The sequence below is a fragment of the Dermacentor variabilis genome, unplaced genomic scaffold (genome assembly GCF_050947875.1).
Source record: "Dermacentor variabilis isolate Ectoservices unplaced genomic scaffold, ASM5094787v1 scaffold_14, whole genome shotgun sequence".
Taxonomy (NCBI): domain Eukaryota; kingdom Metazoa; phylum Arthropoda; class Arachnida; order Ixodida; family Ixodidae; genus Dermacentor; species Dermacentor variabilis.
Genome location: NW_027460302.1, coordinates 17,267,342 through 17,274,340, shown reverse-complemented (window position 1 = coordinate 17,274,340; position 6,999 = coordinate 17,267,342). Strand labels below are relative to the sequence as shown.

Genomic DNA, 6,999 nt, shown 5'->3' with positions numbered 1-6,999 from the left:
CACATGCTTGCACAGCATCACGCAGAAATAATGGCGAGTTCTTCAGCATACCATACATTAGTGAATTCCTTGTATGTTGCATGTTACAAGAACTGAAAGATAAATCATAATATGCTGTTTTTTTTTCATAATCTGTATGATGAGCTTCTGATGCATAAAAGGTGATTGCAAGCGAAAATGCAGCAACGCATCAACTTCACACCATGTCACATACTCATACTTTATTACCTAATAAATTAGAAAAGATGCAGAAAGTGTAATTAACAAGTGACAAATAGCAGCAAAGGTGATCATGGATAAATCTTGAAGATTGCCACCGCTGCCAGAGTAGGCCAGCCTTCGTAGGAGAGCACTGGCTGCCCACAAAAGCTTGCTGTCACAGGCCACGCGTGACGGTTCTTGTAGACATAGGAAAGCAATACCTGTACAGAACAGGGGCAAGGGAAGAAATGGGATTGTTGAAATTGGAACTTCAATTAGCAATATGTGCTAAGTAAGAAGTTTGGCTCACATTAAAAATAAATTTAAGCACTCATTTCTCTTAAACTACGGGTATCTTAAGGTATGTATGCGATGATGTTTAAAATGACTAATATATTTCCTATCATAAGAAGCCAACAAACACTGACACGAAGGACAACATAGGAGAAATTACTTGCGCTTAATAAATTAAATAAAGAAACGATAAATTAATGGAAATTAAAGTGGATGAAAAAACACTTTGCCGCAGGTGGGAACCGAACCCACAACCTTCGCATTTCGCGTGCTATGCTCTACCAATTGAGCTACAGCGGCGTCGTTTTCCCATCCACTTTCTTGGGTATTTATGTGTCCTAGTAGAACCCTGGGAGTGTTAGCCAGCGCCACAACTCAGAGACCTTGTTCCTGGCATATAGTCATTAAGTTGCATAGCAGAGTCAAAGTCAGCCTTTAATTTATTGTATGGTGTTTTGTGGCTAAAAAGCCACTTGTCAACCTGTCAAACAAGTCTGAGAAGCTTCCTGCAAAATATAATCAGTTTAAAACAGTAATTCACTCTGCAGGTAAATGATGTACTAACTTAATTAAAAAGTTAAATAGCGTTTTATATTATTGAACTAAAAGCAAGTTTGGAATTTTGCACTGCCTAGCTGTTGCCTTTCTTTCAAACTTAAACATGACACAGTACAGAGTAAGCAGGTAGCATGCAAAGGAGGACTGGTGATAAAGTAGTGTTCCAAAGCAACACTCCTAGCTGGATCAATCACTTTGTTGATATATTTTCATGTGACCCTAATTGGCTTCGGGCAATACCTCACACAAATGACGCAACACCTTGGACGATGCGTCATACAAAGTTGAAAGTATCTCATGATGTGATCAAACAATAACATTGCCCACTGACTTGGAAGTGTTAGCATGCTGTTTGCGTGAGAAAGTGCAAAAAAGTGATTCGTATAGGTGGCAAATTCATCAGTGTATCTATAGCCTCAGGTAATTCTGAGCATCTATGCTGACTTGCAACTGAGAAGCCACTGCACACAAAAAGGTGTATTCAAGTAATGGTCCATGCAGAATAATTGCCCATTTAGTGAAAAGGCAAATGTGGCAGGCTAATGGGCCAGGGCAAATAGATTGATAAATTCTGATAACACCTCCAATGATATTATTGAAATAGGTGATAAAAAACAGCACAGGTAAAATTGCAGTTATGAGAAAATTTTAAAAGCACCTCTGCAAACTGCTGGAACCCTCAGCATCATGCCTGTTCTACACGCACATCTGTTGCAGCACAATCTATATCTCAGACGCAGGCACCTCCACAGATCACTTTGTGATCTCCTCACAATAAGGTTAAAAAACAGTCTGGCACAAGCTACTTGATATGATTCATTTTGCAAGCGCCAGCCAAGTGCTGATGGTGGTAGAGCGAAATTGAAGTTTGTCCTTGTATGGAAGCCTTGGCCCATGTTTTATCAATTCTAGCGGCAAAGCACACCTTTTACAGCACACATAGACTGCTTGCTGATGCTGTGCAGTAAGTTCCTGTAAAGAAACTATATCATACAGAAAACATTTAGAATACCAAACTAATCAAATACTGGCTTGAATAAATTTGTACATTAGGGAAGCAAGGTGTAATGTACACTGTTGTAGAAAATTTTTACTCATGTATGGAATACTTCTATGACACAGCAGAGTTAATTTGTGAGTTCTTACATAGCAATGACTACCTACAGGTAAATTTTGTAAGGCTTAGGCAAACTAATTATTAGTAGAACTGTGTATGTACACTGGCACTGAGAAATTGGTTATAATAGTGGCAGCTTATAATGGACCAGTGCAAAAAAATGGCCATTTGTGAGACACCAACTAGCTATTTTACCACGAAGCGCTCCCTGGCCTTAACCCATATAAAAAGCACTGGGAGGACAAGAGAGAGTACAGTACATTGGCTTACACTGATCATGATGAGGTCCAGTCATCTAACCAGTGCCAAGGTACAAGAAGGATGTCCAGCCGTCTATAGAGTGAAAGGGACAAAATAAGATGGCATCAAGTCAGTTGAAAGGCAAATTTGCTATTATAAATAAGGTGACCCGGTCACAGTCATTCATTAACAAATGCCAAGCTGTCGTGATTTCACTCCCAGATGAAGCACCTACTAGGTTAAAGGTTTTGCTGCTTATTTAGAACAAAACACAAGTGAAATTTGTACATCAGCAGACGATTTAATTTGTAATTGTATAGATGAAGTAAACACTGCAGTTGTATTTTTTTGTTTTGCTATAAAGTGGGAACGCTACAAACTGCATAGTCGCTGACACACAAGCGCGCACACGTAAGAACAAAAGGACACAAAATAGAGCAAGTTCAGTCTGGTTCAGCATTACAGCCAGCGCGTCGTCTTCGAATGCACTCCTTTCGGTTGGCTCGTGCTACGTTAACCACAGGCTAACAAGCAGGGCAAAGTTCTGACTGTTGTTGCGGAAGTCGTGGAGCGCGGTAGTGCTGAACGGCTGAACACAAGCAGAACCCTCGTATAAAAGTAATGACGAAAACTCGCAGGGCAGAAGAGCCCATATATCAAGAATTGTCGCGGGTAACACCTAAATATATTCACATTGTTGACGAAAAACGAAGCGCAATGTATTTAACTTACCGGAAAAAGTGTTATCCGAACGTGCGACGCACAAAGACGCACCCTAGACGCACCGAGACACGAAAGCGGCGAACGCAGATCCCGCCATTGTGGTAATAAGCCGTCGGCGAAAACACGCAATACAGCCGATGTCACGAAGCACTGATGCAAAACACACGGCACACAGCATCAGCACAGCTAAATGACTCCAGTTAACATCCAGTATAAATGTACAGAACGGCTTAGAATGACGCACAACAGGATAACGAACCCACGACCGAGACATTGCAGGTGGCAGTGGCCGTTTTTTCAAACCTCCTGCCTCCCAGTGTTTCCAGCACAGAATCAGATGTTCGACAAATTTGGATTGTGCCGCCGAGGTGATCGCAGCGCGGTGGCTCTGTGACACCGCTATGCAACACCGGCGTTTCGCTCCTGCTGCTGTAAATACCTGCTGCGCGAGCATAGAATGGTTTCCAGGCGTCGTGTGCGCGCCCCGTATGGAAAACTATAACACGCCCTTGATTGTTGAAGTTCTGGTGTGAAATTATTTAATATTAAAGCCAATTAACTTCTGTTGCTTCCAAAGAGTTCGATTTGTCTGTGGAGTCTTTTATTCGCTAACGCCGACGGCCGACGGTAACCGCACATTTAACACGTCGTTTGGCATTTTATGCACTTTTAGACAAAAAGATCTAGAAAAGTTCTTGAGTTAGACATTCTGAATGCGTTTACCAAAACAGACTCTAGTGACACCAGCAGTGGGTTTTGCCGCAGATAGAATATTTACTAGCATATTCCAAGTGCTGAGGTTATGTTTAGAAGAAATTCTATTTTCAGTCTTATCATAGACCAAGACGTCTATAGCCGTTTGTAGCAGTTTTAAGAAGTTTTTAAGAAGCTCTGTGTTTCGTGGGTTAGGCCCTGTATTCACGATCACGAGGTTATGTTGCTCGCAAAGGTCTAGCATTGACTTCCCGTCATTGTCGGTATAGCCATCTAAATCCTGTATGTGGGCATTCATGTCACCTAATAGGACAATCTCAGCACCATTCCCGAAACCCTTAATATCAGCGCTTATGCATTCCACTAACTCCTTATTCTTCTGTGTGCAATTTTTTCCGGTCCACAAATACGTAGCTCCAAGCCAAGTTTATTTCCCACCCATTGTACCTGATAACCAAAGATGCTCTTGACATTGTGAATTTACTCTTTTCCATTTGGCTCCCTGATGGATGAGCATTCCGACTCCCCCTCCCTTTCTTTCCGACTTATTTCTGTTGCACCCTTACCAAACATAATTCTCAATAACTGGCGGCTCTTCTGAGTCTCCAAGGTGCGTTTCTGTAACCGCATACACCCCTATTTGTTCTCTATGTAACTGCTCCTCAATCTCCGCCCCTTTTTCCTTTCTTCTGCCGCCCTGCATGTTTATGTAGCCTATTGCATGGCGAGCTCCTGTTCTTGCTTTCCTCCTTTTTCTGTTATCGACGGCGATGCTCTTCTGATGTTCCCCTAGGGGACCTTCTTCTTTACTACCTACTCTGAACTCCTGAGCGCCCGCGGGCCCCCTAAAAAAGCAACAGCGCGACCCCCAAGTCGCCAGCCCACTTCTCGTGCTAGCCTGTAATTCAAGTGGATCCCATCTCGTTTAAAACCACCACAACTTCTCACTTCTCTGTTTACTTCGACAACCTGGAAGCCTTTCTCTCGGCTCATTTTCCATATTGCTTCATTGGCAGCCATTACGGCTCTTTTTACGTGACTGTCACGCACAGGCACCTCCGGCACCGTGCACACCACGATCTGCACCTGAGGGGATAGCTCGCGCAAGTCGTCCACCCCCTTCGCCAAGCGCTGGGCTAGTCCTGGCCCTTTCCTGTTTAGGACGTCATTTAGCCCACCTGCTACTACAAGGTTGTGCACGTGGGCATTTCCCGTGAGCTTTTCCTTTGCTCGCTCCCTGACAGAACTCAGTGTCCGCCCTGGAAATGTCCCTACCGCCACTCTTTTGTCGCCTTTCAGCCTCTCCACAATTGCTTTTGAGCACACAGCCATGTTTGAGTCGCCAGCGATAATCACCCTTTCACTCTCTCCTACCTCTCCCTGCTTCCCTGTGTCCTTTTCCGCGTGATTCGGACTCGACAAAGGGCATTGTCCCCTCGGCTCCTGCTTTTTCCGCGTGGCGGCCTCAAGGTAGCTGCCGCTCTTTCCAGCTTCCTGTGGCTGCAGCGTCGCCTCACTCGGGGCGTGTTGTGCTGCTTCACTATAGCTACGCCGATTCACCGGCGGCGAGCTGGCGACCGCTTGCTTTGACTCCCTGCCTCCCACTTCGCCTGTAGGGTCTACCCTACTTTCTGAGTCTTTGCCACCGCTTTGGTGTCCTGACCCGGCATTCTCCGCTGCCCTCGTCTCAAGCGCGTCGAGCCGCTTTTTCAGTTCGGCACTCCTTTCTTTCTCTTCCTCGAGCTCGGCCACAGTGCTCACTAACTGCGCGGCCTGGGCCGCCTCCACCTTGACGAAATTTTCAACTTTCACCTGCAGTGCTACCCGTTTCTCCTGCTCCTCCCTCAGGTTTGCCTTTAGCTCTTCGAACTTAGCCGCCCAATTCCCTTCCAGTTTTTGGACGGCTTCCCTGACGCCCTCGCACGACCTGCACGTGAAGCTGGACCCCTCCGCGTCTGCTAAATTCTGGAATTTAGTCTCGTCGAGGAAGCACCATCGCAAGCACTCATCGCACTGCACTTGCTCCCCGTCCCCCGCGGCCTTCACGTTCTTAGATTTCATCGCTAGGCCTACGTCCCTAGGCCCAACGAGCAAGTTTGCCAAATCACTCACGCAAAGCCGACCTCGACCGCTATCCCAAACAAAAATAAAGAATTATCACCCCCTACTCCATGTAAGAATCCGAAGTGCTAGCTGAAAGAATTAAATAAGCCTATCAAATAGGTCCCTCCTACCACCTAGGCCTAACGGGGGAGCCGCCAGACCTAGACAACGCCGGTACATTTACTACTCCTACCAAGAATTCAAAATTTGCGCCCCTACTCCATGCAAAAGAAAACACTTCAAAACACTAGCTAATAAAGATAAAAGAGTACTTAGCTACGAACGAAGTCGCTGAAGCCTCGTGCACAGGAGCGTCCGCGAGCCACTCACACACGCGTGCGTCTAATTGTCCACCAACCGGCCCGTCACCAGCGCCCCCATCTGAGCCTTGGCGCGAACCACGGTGGAAGATAGGCTTCCATCGTGGCGCGAACTGAGTAGTGCCACGGCCGGTCTCTAGGGGAGCGCGCGCTTTCCCCGCGCGCACCCCTCGAGACCGGCCGTGGTATAGTGCAAGGAGAGCTGTCCGCAAGCGAAGGTGCATAGGCCACAATGGACCCTTCTCTTTCGTTTGTGTTGAGGCATGGTTTCCTAAAAATCAAGGACCTGGAAAGCTTCTTCCGCCCATCCACGCTTCGGAAAGGAAGCTTAGCAGGGCGAAGTACGTGTGCAATATAAAATAAAGTTTCAAGTGTTATTTCGGCGTGCTGCAACTCGCAAGTACAGAGAACATCTGGTTTGTCTATAGGCATATCAGCATAAAAATCTAAGCATTTAAAATTGTTTCATATTGAATATGTCCTGAACACAAGACTTATTAAGTATCTCCAATATTTTTATGTATTTCATCGTAATGTTTTGTCTCACAATTATTTACAGATAGTAAATCCTTTCATAGCCTTTTCCAGGGCAGCAAACAGAAAACGTTTTCCAAGGCAGCAAATAGCGTGCGATCATAACGAAAGTAAGCTTCCTACAGTGCCTACGCGCTGCATCTTTCTTTCCCGCAGAGCTACAGCATCGCTCAGTACCTTAATTTGAACTTTTTG

At 45.5% G+C, this 6,999-nt stretch overlaps 1 long non-coding RNA gene across 1 annotated transcript; it reads right to left on the bottom strand.

The window, feature by feature from the left end:
• Positions 1-254: 254 nt before the first annotated feature.
• On the bottom strand, positions 255-4,506 carry LOC142567679 (uncharacterized). The gene is made up of 3 exons (XR_012825210.1): positions 3,143-4,506; positions 2,441-2,503; positions 255-422 (listed from the first exon to the last, which is right to left on the bottom strand). It is a non-coding gene; the product is annotated as an uncharacterized LOC142567679 (long non-coding RNA).
• Between the last annotated feature and the right edge of the window lie 2,493 nt (positions 4,507-6,999).